Raw genomic sequence first — 14,228 nt, 5'->3', positions numbered from 1 at the left:
CGGACTTATTTGACAAGGTTCTGCATGTCCAGTTTTGGTTTGATGCCTTCGTGCAAAGGGGAAAATCTGAGTGGGTGAAAATATACGGTTGATCTGGTGTTTTATGGTTGACAGATGTGCTGTGCAAATTTGCCCAAAAGTTTACTTCTGTGTCAAGATTTTGTTCTAGCCAAGATGACCAACTTTGCTTGGCACTTATTAGTTTTATTCCGCCCTCCCCCGGGTAATCTTTTGCAACTTTTTTGTTTCAAGCTGCATCTGAAGGTTGGACAGACATCTATACATGGCTTCAATTCTCAGACCTACACCCAATTGTTCTTCCATTAGATGATAAGATTGGAGTCATTAGTGACTAATTAAAACAGACCCTTTAACCTGGGTGTCTCTTTGGATGAAAGAAGATGCATCCTCTTGAAGCTGCTGCATTCATTTGAGGGAAGATAATGAAGCCCCAAATTTCACATCTACCAGGGGATGAGATGCTGTCACAAGCGCATAATGGCAAGCTCCAAGTTTCAGAATAAAGCTTGCGGGTCAAGAAACAGAGCATGAATAATCACTGCTGAAGAAAGGCTGCACCAGCTTACACCAAAGAATTGCAAGCCTGAGAGCTGGGGAATGTGTTTTTGTTCCTAAATTAAAATGGGAAACACATGCAACTCTGGCCCCTGGAAAAAACAGGAAAAACCCTGCTCACCTCAGAGGAATCCACCCTCTGTGCTTCTGTGTGAGTTGCCGTTCTGGTGGGCAGGGCCAGAGGTAATATTGGGCAGAGCATTAAATGCAAATGTTTACATTTGTGCATTGGCCTAGGTAGACTCGCCAACTCCTCTCTCTCTTTCATCTAGGTAACTAAGAAGCATTATTAGAGCGTACCCTTCAACTGTCCTGGTTTAATTGGGATGTGCCATTTTGAGGGGCCATGCTCTTGTGTGAGTCACCTGGCTCCCGTGAGATCATGGACCTACAACATGTGTGCTGGGGAGGCGTGCTATTGCACAGGTCATGTGACTTGTGCAGGAGCAAGGCCCAAAAAGATGCACACCCCAGTTTTCCTCTGGGACATGTTGGAAAGTACAGTAGTACCTCAGGTTAAGTACTTAATTCATTCCGGAGGTCCGTTCTTAACCTGAAACTCTTCTCAACCTGAAACACCACTTTAGCTAATGGGGCCTTCTGCTGCCGCCGCACCGCCGGAGCACGATTTCTGTTCTCATCCTGAAGCAATGTTCTTAACCTGAAGCACTATTTCTGAGTTTGTGGAGTCTGTAACCTGAAGCGTATGTAACCCGAGGTACCACTGTACATCAGAATTCAATGGCAGTTTCCAGCCAGGCAAAAACAGTGGCAGAGGGTGCAAAGGTGTGACCTAGGAAAAGTCCCAAAGACCAGATTAGAGAGACACGGAGGGCCACATTTGCTCTCCAGAACTGAGGTTCCCCCACACCTGCACAGCACTATATTAACTCTCCAATTTAGTTTGACCCTTGCTCATTTTGAGTCATTCCCACTCACGGCAGGAGTCTCAACCAGGGTGCTTGACTGGTGCAGCTATGGCATCAATCACAACCTGGGATCACCGCAGTTTGGAAGCAGAGAGGACAGAGATCTGCTAAGCAGGGCTTGCAGGCTCCTTGTGTGGCAGGGCTTCCCTTGGGATCTACTGGGATTTTTAGAGCGCTTTCCTTCCCCCCCCCCCGCCCTGTTTTTATGAGCTTGTTCAAAGGGGCCAGGGGAAATTGCAAATATTAGCTCAGTGTCACATAAGAGACAAACCCAGCAAAGTGTGCCGATGCTGCGCCAGCGGTTCCTGCCAGAAAAGGCATTGGAAGAGAAGCAGCAGAAAGGAACCTGATGAATATGGATGAGCTCGGCTCAGGAGCTCAACCCGAAATGAAAATTGCAATCGGGAAGAAATGAATCCCTTCTTCGGTCCACGCTAATGGAGCATTATGTTAGTTGTGGCTTCAAGTTCGCGCCGTTTGGAGACTAATTGCCAGAGTGGGATGGTAACGATCTGGTCCTGATCTGGAGTCTACATGCCCCAGGCGCAGGGAAAGCTCCCATCCAAGCAAGAGGGAATTTCTTCTTCCCTATTATTTATTTATTTATTTATTTATTTATTTATTTATTTATTTATTTATTTATTTATACCCCACCCTCCCCAGCCAAGACCGGGCTCAGGGCGGCTAGCACCAGGTATAAAACAATTTATTGAAATCCAACTTAAAAAACAAGATTAAAATACATTAAAATGCAGCCTCATTTCAGCAGAAACTCAAAAACTTTTTTGGGGATGAAAACGTCAAGTCTTCACCAAGGCCAACTATCTAGACTGGTCTAACGTGGGTCAGAAAAAAGCCAGGGAAGTCCCCAAATAGGAGTTCCATCACAGAAGGAGAAAGGAAAAAGGAAAGAGGGGGAGGGGATCAAGTTGATTCCAAGCCAAAAGTCAGGCAGAACAACTCTGTCTTACAGGCCCTGCGGAAATAAATCAGAAAGAAACCTGGAGGTCCTCTGCGGGGCATACTGGGAGAGGCGGTCCCGTAGGTACAAGGGTCCTAGGCGGTGATGGACATCTGGTTGGCCACCACAGGAGCAGGGTGCTGGACTTGATGGACCATTGGCCTGATCCAGCAGAAGAAGAAGAAGAAGAAGAAGAAGAATTTGGACTCGATATCCCGCCTTTCACTCCCCTTCAGGAGTCTCAAAGCGGCTAACAATCTCCTTTCCCTTCCTCCCCCACAACAAACACTCTGTGAGGTGAGTGGGGCTGAGAGACTTCAAAGAAGTGTGACTGGCCCAAGGTCACCCAGCAGCTGCATGTGGAGGAGCGGAGACGCAAACCCGGTTACCCAGATTACGTGACTACCACTCTTAACCACTACACCACACTGGCTCTCGCAGGCTCTTCTTATGCGACCGGTGAGTACCGTATTTTTTGCACCATAGGACGCACCGGACAATAGGACGCACTTTGTTTTAGAGGGGGGAGAACAAGAAAAACAAATTCTCCCCCTCTCTGCCCAGCGCCCCTTCAGTGAAGCGGCAGGAGGTGCTGCACAGAGAGGGGGAGAACTTTCCCCCTCTTGTTTTCCCGCTCTAAAACAAGGTGCCGTTTAAGGTGCGTTCAGGCAGCTACCTTGGAAGCCTGGAGAGCCAGAGGGGTCAGTGTGCACAGACCCCTCTCGCTCTCCAGGCTTCAGGTTCCTTTCGACCTGCTCTTTGGGGCGGGGGAAGCCCACCACCAGCCCCAAAGAGCAGGTCAGGGAGCAGCAGAAAGGCGCAGCGGAGAGGCTCCTGCCATAGCTGTGCGTCACCTCTCTAGCCGGGAGAGGGTTGCGGGGCTATGGCTTCTTTATCCCCGCGCGCTCTCTCCCGGCTGCAGAGGTGACGCGGGGCTGTAGAGGCTCCTGCCATAGCCGCGCGTCACCTCTCCAGCCGGGAGAGGGTCGCGGGGGGCTGCTTTAGCCCCACGCGCGCTCTCCCGGCTGGAGAGGTGACACGGGGCTGGAGAGGTTCCTGCCATAGCCGTGCGTCACCTCTCCAGCCGGGAGAGGGTCGCGGGGCTATGGCGTCTTCGCTCCATAGAACGCACACACATTTCCCCTTCATTTTTGAAGGGGAAAAAGTGCGTCCTATAGAGCGAAAAATATGGTATGTTGGCAGAGTAGGGGCAGAGCTCTCAATCCCTCCTCCACACCCAACGTAGAGAAACCCAGAAAAGCTACCTCCTTTGCACCCAGCTCAGAAGTGCCATGGGCCTCTGCAAGAGGATGGAGGTTCCTGATGTGCCAGCTTCAAGCAAGCTGTGATATTATTGCAGGCCAATAACTTTCTGGGAACTAATTGACAAGACTGCCTTAAGCTTATTGCGTCCTGCCTTCTCCGATCGGAGTAGTGGAGAAAAAGAACTTTGACACAGGGAAACTGGGATTCTGTCTCTGTCTCCCCCAGATATTTCTGGCATCCACTCGCTGAGTGTTGAGCTCTCCATTATCCAAAGAAATCTCTTAGATTCAGCGAGCATAAACAGCTGCTGTTGCGTGTGAGCAAAAAGAGGAAAATCTAAAAATACAGGCATCTCTGGGGGCTTGGAGAGACTACAGGAGTAAAATACAAGGGCAGCAGCAGGAGGGCTTGATGTTATTCTGCAGCCAGAGTGCTGCTCTGCTGAACACTCTCACACATTGCATTGCTGTGCGAACAGATGTAAGGCCTGCCAGGAAAAAGAGGCCACAGAGCTAAGCCAAGAGGACTCCTGCAGTTCCATCAGTGTGATGGGCTGGGAGCAGCAGGACCACCATTCAGTGTCCTCCCTCTGCCCCACATGCTGCTCTGGAAATTGCTGGCAATACCCAGCCCACCTAGAGACAATTGCTCTGTTCTGCTTTATCGGATCTGCCTCAACATGAGGCAAATTCCTGGTGCTAGGAATTGCACTAGAAAGTGTAGTAGCTGTTAATAATAATAATAATTCATTATTTATACCCCGCCCATCTGGCTGGGTTTCCCCAGCCACTCTGGGCGGCTTCCAACAAAACACTAAAATACAGTAACCTATTAAACATTAAAAGCTTCCCTAAACAGGGCTGCCTTCAGATGTCTTCTAAAAGTTTGGTAGTTATTTTTCTCTTTGACATCTGGTGGGAGGGCGTTCCACAGGGCGGGTGCCACTACCGAGAAGGCCCTCTGCCTGGTTCCCTGTAACTTTGCTTCTCCCAGTGAGGGAACTGCCAGAAGGCCCTCGGCGCTGGACCTCAGTGTCTGGGCAGAAGGATGGGGGTGGAGACGCTCCTTCAGGTATACTGGACCAAGGCCGTTTAGGGCTTTAAAGGTCAGCACCAACACTTTAAATTGTGCTCGGAAATGTACTGGGAGCCAGTGTAGGTCTTTCAAGATCGGTGTTATATGGTCTCGGCGGCCGCTCCCAGTCACCAGTCTAGCTGCTGCATTCTGGATTAGTTGTAGTTTCTGGGTCACCTTCAAAGGTAGCCCCTTTGTTGTTGAGTTACACATGCATTCCTTGCCTCCCCCTTCCTCTCTCTTTTAACATTCACAGTAGTCCTGTAAGGTAAGTCTGGCTGGGTGATGCTGGCTGGCTCAGCCATGTATGACAACGGAGCAGACTTTTGTTAGCAGGAGCCAGAGTCTGCTCATGTTCTGTGACTGTTGCAATAGTTGCATAATGCCTGCACAGATGTATGAATATACTTATGTGGAGAGCTGTGTTTTGTGTGCGCTTAACGCTTGCTTTGGCACGCTGCTGAACTCCACAAGAAAGCCCAACGCGGTTGGATCAGAGGTTGTTCGTTTGCGTTCCCACCAGGGGAAGCCGACATCAAAAGCAAACAGCGACTCCCCTCCGCCACACTTGTTCCTCCTGTGGCTTCGAACCTCTCGAGCTCCCGGATGAAATATGCATGAAAGAGGAGAGGGAACTCCACCTTCTGGCACAGAGGACTGGTCAGGGACACCAGTTCCTCATAAGAGGGAAGATGGCTCTTGTGCCTTCAAATGAAAATAAATGTGTTGTTTGAGCAGTGAAGTCCTTAGGGGTTCTCCTCTCTCCCTTCCTCCAGAACACATGGAGGGGGTGGCGATAGCAAAGGCTGAGTGTCACCACTCGGGATTCTGGATAAAATGGGCACCAGCACCTAACAGTTCAACTGAGCTTGTCGCAGATCTACAACATGCCTATAACACACACAGAATGCACATTTGAAGCACATGACTCCCTCCAATGAATCCTGGATACTATAGTTTGTTTGGGGTGGGTGGGAACTGTAGTTCTGTGAAAGGGTATCTTCACTCCCATTGTTCAGTCCGGACGCTGAGGTCCTCTTCTGAGGGTCTTCTGCTGGTTTCCTCACTGAGAGAAGCGAAGTTACAGGGAACCAGGCAGAAGGCCTTCTTGGTAGTGGCACCCTCCCTTCAGTCATCTAGAGATAAAGAACTTTTAGATATGTAACTTTTAGAAGACATCTGAAGGCAGTCCTGTATCGGGAAGTTTTTAATGTTTGATGTTTTGTGTTGTTTTATGTATTCTGAAAGCTGCCCAGAGTGGTTGGGGAAACCCAGCCAGATGGGCGGGGTAATAATAATAATAATAATAATAATAATAATAATAATAATAATTATTATTATTTATTTATTTATACCCCGCCCATCTGGCTGAGTTTCCCCAGCCACTCTGGGCGGCTCCCAATCAAATGTTAAAAACAGTAATGAAATTATTATTAATTATTATTAACTACAATTCTCAGGGTTCTTTGGAGGAAAACATGTGCTTTAAAAGGTGCATGGGATGTGCGTTTAAATGTATGGTGCGGATCTGCCCGCAGTTGAGAGGAGAAGGTTTTAGATTAACAATCAGCTCTAAAATAATTCCAGGATGAATGATGATGGGACAGGAGAGGACATTACAGTAGAGGCTAAGACTGAGAGCTGGAAAGGCCATTGGCTAGAAACCTCAGCCACCGTCTCACTCAGCAGTCTTAGGCATGCTACTATGTCCCCATCCTCAGCTTTCCACCTGAAAAATGGGAAGAACAATCCTCATGTCGTTCACGGTATTGCTGTAAGGCAACTCTGTACAACTCACCATCCCACCAATAATAATAATAATAATTTATTATCTATACCCCGCCCATCTGGCTGGGTTTCCCCAGCCACTCTGGGTGGCTTCCAACAAAACACTAAAATACAATAACCTATTAAACATTAAAAACTTCCCTAAACAGGGCTGCCTTCAGATGTCTTCTAAAAGTCTGGTAGTTGTTGTTCTCTTTGACATCTGGTGGGAGGGCGTTCCACAGGGCGGGTGCCACTACCGAGAAGGCCCTCTGCCTGGTTCCCTGTAACTTGGCTTCTCACAGGGAGGGAACAGCCAGAAGGCCCTTGGATCTGGACCTCAGTGTCCGGGCAGAAAGATGGGGGCGGAGACGCTCCTTCAGGTATACTGGACCGAGGCTGTTTAGGGCTTTAAAGGTCAGCACCAATACTTTGAATTGTGCTGGGAAACATACCGGGAGCCAGTGTAGGTCTTTCAAGACCAGTGTTATATGGTCTCGGCGGCTGCTCCCAGTCACTAGTCTAGCTGCTGCATTCTGGATTAGTTGTAGTTTCTGGGTCACCTTCAAAGGTAGCCCCACGTAGAGTGCATTGCAGTAGTCCAAGAAAGAGATAACTAGAGCAAACTAAACTCTGCCCACTAACCACAGAAGGTGTTCTACTAACAGCTCAATAAAGCTTCCTGTTTTTCTCAAGTACCTGGCAGGCTGCCCTTCATAAGGACATAAAAAGAGTGTGCTGGATCAGGCCAATGGCCCATCTAGTCCAACAGCCTGTCCTCACAGTGGCTGACCAGATGCCCGTGGGAAACCTGCAAGCAGGATTTGAGCACAAGAGCACTCTGCCCACTCTGCAACTGGGATTCGGAGTCTGACCGTGAGGTGGAATCGTAGAATCTCAGAGCTGGAAGGGACCCAATGGTCATCTAGTCCAACCCCCCGCAATGTAGGAATCTCCACTTGCTCTACTTCACATGGAACAGAATCATCCCAGAAAATTGTAATGTGGCCCAGAAACACCCAGTGCAGTGACTACAAATTGGTACGATACATTGCAGGGAACTTGGAATAGCTCAAAACACAGGAATGCAATTAACCTTGTTCTCGGGTCCTGTGATGCCAAAGATGTAAAATGGGGGGGGGTTAGAGTTCACAAAACACCCACACATTCTTCCATCGACTCTTCAGAGAATGGGGACTGATTCACGTCCTGGGCAACTTGTCAGCTTGAGACCACGATGGCAACAACGTGAAGATGATGACATGAGAAACTGATGGAACTTATTATCGCAAGGGCAAGGGTATTTTCCATTCCGAGAAGCTTTTAAAAACTTGTCAGGGTGTTGGAAGGAATTTTGACTATTGTTGCTGCTTTTGTGGCAGAGGCATGAATTTGGGCAGTGCTTGATGTGAAGAGATGATAGATAGATAGATAGATAGATAGATAGATAGATAGATAGATAGATGATAGATAGATAGATAGATAGATAGATAGATAGATAGATAGATAGATGATAGATAGATAGATGATAGATAGATAGATAGATAGATAGATAGATAGATAGATAGAAGATAGATAGATAGATAGATAGATAGATAGATAGATGACAGATGACAGATGACAGAGAGAGAGAGAGAGAGAGAGAGAGAGAGAGAGAGAGATGATAGATTAGATAGATAGATAGATATAGATAGATAGATAGATAGATGATAGATAGATAGATAGATAGATAGATGATAGAGATAGATAGATAGATAGATAGATAGATAGATAGATAGATAGATAGATAGATGATGGATAGGTAGATAGGTAAAGGTAAAGGGACCCCTGACCATTAGGTCCAGTCGCGGATGACTCTGGGGTTGCGGCACTCATCTCACTTTATCGGCCGAGGGAGCCGGCGTACATGTGGCCAGCATGACTAAGCCGCTTCTGGCAAACCAGAGCAGCACACAGAAATACCGTTTACTGTCCCGCTGGAGCAGTACCTATTTATCTACTTGCACTTTGACGTGGTTTCGAACTGCTAGGTTGGCAGGAGCAGGGACCGAGCAACGGAAGCTCCCCCCGTTGTGGGGATTCGAACTGCCAACCTTCTGATCGGCAAGTCCTAAACTCTGTGGTTTAACCCACAGTGCCACCCACGTCCCAGATAGATAGATGATAGATAGATAGATAGATAGATAGATAGATAGATAGATAGATAGATAGATAGATGATAGATGTTCTTTCATTCTGAGTGAGTGGAGACAGGTTGTGGTTATGTGGGAATGGGTGAGTGCCCTCTTAACATGCTCTAGGGCTGGGGTGGTAACATTCTCCTGCTAAAACAGATGGGTTTTAAAATATCATTTTAGCAGAGAACCCTGATAATACAGTGGAAGAAAGCTGCCTTTTCAGCAGTGCCTTGTAAGCAGCTGCAAAGTCCCAACTTCAGGACTTCAAAGCAGTTTGTTTGCACATGATGTCACTGTCATGCCACGTGATTGACAGGGGGGCAGCCCCGCTCACCTGTCAGATCTGGCCCACAAGGCTGGTTCTGATAAGGATCTGACCCATGGATTCCCCACTCCAGAAATAAGGCTACAAGCCTCTGCACACCTTCTAGGAAGCAAGCCCTGCTAAATGCCATGGACCTGACAAAGATGTGTGAATTTGAAAAGATAGCTTTGTTTTGTTCCCAATTTGCTTATTGGATCAGGGGTTGCAAATTAGGTAGGTTTGCTTTAGAAGGCAAACGGAACCCATTTTCTCCCCCACCCTTAATTCCAACCACTATTCTTTGTCTTATCAATAACAAATAAAGCTTCAAATTGCCTCCTTCCTTGACCAGTGACATGCTTTGTAAAGTGACTCCCCATTATTATGGGATGCAACTAGGTGGAGGAATGTCCAGGAAAGACAAAGGGCCACTCTTCATGTTAGGCAGTAATAGGACAAGGTTGATGCTATTTAAAATCCTGTTCTACTTTTGCCTCTGGATATTTTATACTTGGCAAGCTCTCATTACTAAGAAGTGGTGCAGAATAACAAGCAGGAAGAGGCATATTACAGTCAATTGTAAAATTAATACCATGAAGTACTGAGGGATGGAGAGGAATCCAGTTCACTTCACATTTCCTGAAACAATGTGTGAATTGAAACACAGCTGTCCTGCCAAATTCACACTTCTCTGAATTTTGAAATGCAGTTCTCCAGCCAAGTAACGCGGAGGAAAAAATTTTATATATATATATATATATATATATATATATATATATATATATATATATATGCTTTCGTAGATTTTCACGGGTATAGGAATGCAGGTTTTGGTGTCTTCGGGTGTCTTCCCGTGTAAGAGTCGGGGTGTCTGTGCGACGTTTCGACGAGGTCTCACTCGTCATCTTCAGGCTGGTGCTTTCGGCTTCTTGTTACTGGAACAGAGCAGAGTTTGGTGTTTGAGTTCCTATAAATACTGTTGAGGGGTGTGGTGTATAGCCTCCAACGTTCTGGGCAGAGAGGAAGTTCCTAGATTAGTGTGCCTTTTCTTCTTTTGTTCCTTAATTACTTGAGGGATATCTTGGGTGATTTCATGAGTGATATTCTGAATATCACTGGGTGGGTCATTAAGTGTAGATTAGTTGCTAAAGCTCTCGTGTCTTGACCTCTTGAGCTTGTGAAGAGTTTTTCTGAGAAGATGGCTGTGCTGTATTTAGTTGTGCTCTGGCTTGGCTTCGTGTATAGGGGCGAGCTGTGGTTTTGTGCCTTGTGCCAGCCAGATCTGTGTAGGGATTGCAGGGGGGTGCAGCATCCGGAGGTGCCACTATAGTTTGGTTGCTGGATGGAGTCTGTAATATGTCTGTGGAGAGGGTCTGGGTTTGGGTCTGGTGTGGTTGATTGGTGATGGCGTTCTGTGTGCCTCTGGTTCTGGTGTCGGTTTTTGTGGGGAGGGCTAATTTCCAGATGTCTGGCAGGCGGGACGTGTCGTCACGCTTGTTCATGTTGTGAGGGTGTTTCTCTATCTCGAAACACCCTCACAACATGAACAAGCGTGACGACACGTCCCGCCTGCCAGACATCTGGAAATTAGCCCTCCCCACAAAAACCGACACCAGAACCAGAGGCACACAGAACGCCATCACCAATCAACCACACCAGACCCAAACCCAGACCCTCTCCACAGACATATTACAGACTCCATCCAGCAACCAAACTATAGTGGCACCTCCGGATGCTGCACCCCCCTGCAATCCCTACACAGATCTGGCTGGCACAAGGCACAAAACCACAGCTCGCCCCTATACACGAAGCCAAGCCAGAGCACAACTAAATACAGCACAGCCATCTTCTCAGAAAAACTCTTCACAAGCTCAAGAGGTCAAGACACGAGAGCTTTAGCAACTAATCTACACTTAATGACCCACCCAGTGATATTCAGAATATCACTCATGAAATCACCCAAGATATCCCTCAAGTAATTAATGACCCACCCAGTGATATTCAGAATATCACTCATGAAATCACCCAAGATATCCCTCAAGTAATTAAGGAACAAAAGAAGAAAAGGCACACTAATCTAGGAACTTCCTCTCTATCCAGAACGTTGGAGGCTATACACCACACCCCTCAACAGTATTTATAGGAACTCAAACACCAAACTCTGCTCTGTTCCAGTAACAAGAAGCCGAAAGCACCAGCCTGAAGATGACGAGTGAGACCTCGTCGAAACGTCGCACAGACACCCCGACTCTTACACGGGAAGACACCCGAAGACACCAAAACCTGCATATATATATATATATATAAAACCTGCATATATATATATATATATATATATATATATATATATATATTACTAGGCTAAAATGCATATACTGTATTGGTGACAATGCCACACACAAAAATCATTATATTGGGGAAATTGCTTGCAAATATGTGTGTATTAGGCAAAGTTGCATTAAAAAGTGTATAAAAGGAGAAATAGGTTTTAAGATGCTAATGAATATTCATTAGGATAGATAGATAGATAAAGATATAGATATATATTGCAAACTTATTTGGAGATGTGGAGTCCAAAACTTAAAACTGAAAAAATGAAAAACTGAGAGAAACTGAAACTGAGAGATTCACTCATTCTAGAAGTAGCATATTGAACACTCCTGTGAAATTTCGCCTTCTTCCAGTCTTAAAGGTAAAGGTAAAGGGACCCCTGACCATTAGGTCCAGTTGTGACCGACTCTGGGGTTGCGGCGTTCATCTCGATTTATTGGCCGAGGGAGCCGGCGTACAGCTTCCGGGTCATGTGGCCAGCATGACTAAACCGCTTCTGGTGAACCAGAGCAGCGCACGGGAACGCTGTTTACCTTCCCGCCAGAGTGGTACCTATTTATCTACTTGCACTTTGCCGTGCTTTCGAACTGCTAGGTGGGCAGGAGCAGGGACCGAGCAATGGGAGCTCACCCCGTCGCGGGGATTCGAACTGCTGACCTTCTGATCAGCAAGTCCTAGGCTCTGTGGTTTAACCCACCACGCCACCTGCATCCCCTGTCTTCCAGTCTTAGAACTTGCTTTAACTATGTAGATCTAAAAAGTGTCAAAATGCTAAAAATTATAATTTGACCATGCATTGACAGGTGAAGAGCTAGATAACCATTCTGCCCTCCTCCTCCTCCTAATCTTTATCTTTTGTGAGGACACCAGCACTTTCCTTTCCTGCCTTCAAGAGAGTAGCACGAATCTGCTCAATTTTAACTCTCCGATAAGCAAGCCTCTGTTATCACATGACAATTTAATTGTATTGGCTGGAATCCCCTGTCTCTATCAGCACCAGATTGCCAAGCTATTAGCACAGACAGCTCAGCACCTTTTACAGTAATCATGGGCAGTTATTTTCTGCTCAGCCAACTTGCACTGGTCCAGCCCTGTGTTTATACTCTAAGCGCTCGCCAGTAATTGCTTTGGAATTATCAGCTTATAAAAGATCGGATTCCAAGAGTGAAGCCCCAGTGGTGTTTTTTTTAAACAAAACTGGCACATCGGGTCAGGCAGGGAGGTTTAAAAAAGGTTAAAAAACATGTGCAGTTCACTAAGGGGCCCTGGCCCATGTATGCATGCAAGCCAATGCCACAGGAATTCAAGGGACAATTAAATGGTACAAAAAAATAATAGTAATTATTGCTATACATGTGAACATATGTAAGCACATACCGTATTTACTTGAGTTTAATGTGCACCTCAATTTTCAGAACCTTGGGGGGCGGGAGTATTTGCTGGCGAATGTAAATGTGCCATTAAATCTAATGTGCACCTTAATTTTTGCAACCCAATTTGGCCAAAAAAGGTGAGCATTAGATTCGAGTAAATACAGCAATTATTTTTACAAGAACAAATTCTCCTGACTATAGCCACTATATAAGAAACAATGAAGTTCCTCAATGGGAGTAGTATTCCAGTTTGTTTCTGAAGAAGCATGGAACAAGTTATAGTCACTATTTATCAGATTTATTAGTTGCTTTTTTCTGCCATGGCAACTCAAAGCAACTTACAATATTTTAAGAAAAATATATTCAAACAAAATAGATACTTTGAAACCAGTATTTTTTTTTAAAAAAACCACACATATAAACACCCCACCGACACAAAAAGGCCATATAGATAAAAGCCAATGGCCTGATGAAAAATCCCCCCCCCCCCCAAGATATGCAATGATGGGTCCAGGCAAGCCTTCCTGGGGAGAGTATTCCAACTATCTGATATCATCAATGATAATGATAATAATAATAATCATCATCATCATCTTATTATTATTTGTATCCCGCCCGTCTGGCTGTGTTTCCCCAGTCACTCTGGGCTGCTTCCAACAGAACACTAAAAACAGAATAAAACTTCAAACATTAAAACTTCCCTAAACAGGGCTGCCTTCAGATATCTTCTGAAAGTCAGTAGTTGTATATTTCATTGACATCTGATGGGAGGGCGCCACTACCGAGAAGGCCCTCTGCCTGGTCCCCTGTAACTTCACTTCTCGCAGGGAGGGAACCACCAGAAGGCCCTCAGAGCTGGGGGTGGAGACGCACCTTCAGGTATACTGGACCGAGGCTGTTTAGGGCTTTAAAGGTCAGCTCCAACACTTTGAATTGTGCTTGGAAATGTACTGGGAGCCAATGTAGATCTTTCAGGACCAGTGTAATATGGTCTTGGCAGCCACTCCCAGCCACCAGTCTAGCTTCTGGATTAGTTGTAGTTTCTGGGTCACCTTCAAAGGTAGCCCCACATAGAGTGCATTGCAATAGTCCAAGTGGGAGATAACTAGAGCATGCACCATTCTGGCGACACAGTCTGCAAGCAGGTAGGGTCTCAGCCTGCGTACCAGGTGGAGCTGGTAGACAGCATCCCTGGACACAGAATTGACCTGCCTCCATGGACAGCTGTGAGTCCAAAATGACTCCCAGGCTACGCACCTGGTCCTTCAGAAGCGCAGTTACCCCATTCAGGACCAGGGAGTCCCTCACACTCACTCGCCTCCTGTCCCCCCAAAACAGTACTTCTGTCTTGTCAGAATTCAGCCTCAATCTGTTAGCCGCCATCCATCCTCCAATTGCTTCCAGACACTCACACAGGACCTTCACCACCTTCACTGGTTCTGATTTAAAAGAGAGTTAGAGCTGGGTATC

The sequence above is a fragment of the Podarcis vaucheri genome (genome assembly GCF_965113315.1).
Source record: "Podarcis vaucheri genome assembly, chromosome: 6".
NCBI classification, from domain to species: domain Eukaryota; kingdom Metazoa; phylum Chordata; class Lepidosauria; order Squamata; family Lacertidae; genus Podarcis; species Podarcis vaucheri.
The sequence above is the reverse complement of the archived record's forward strand: the minus strand, read 5'-3'. Positions refer to the sequence as shown.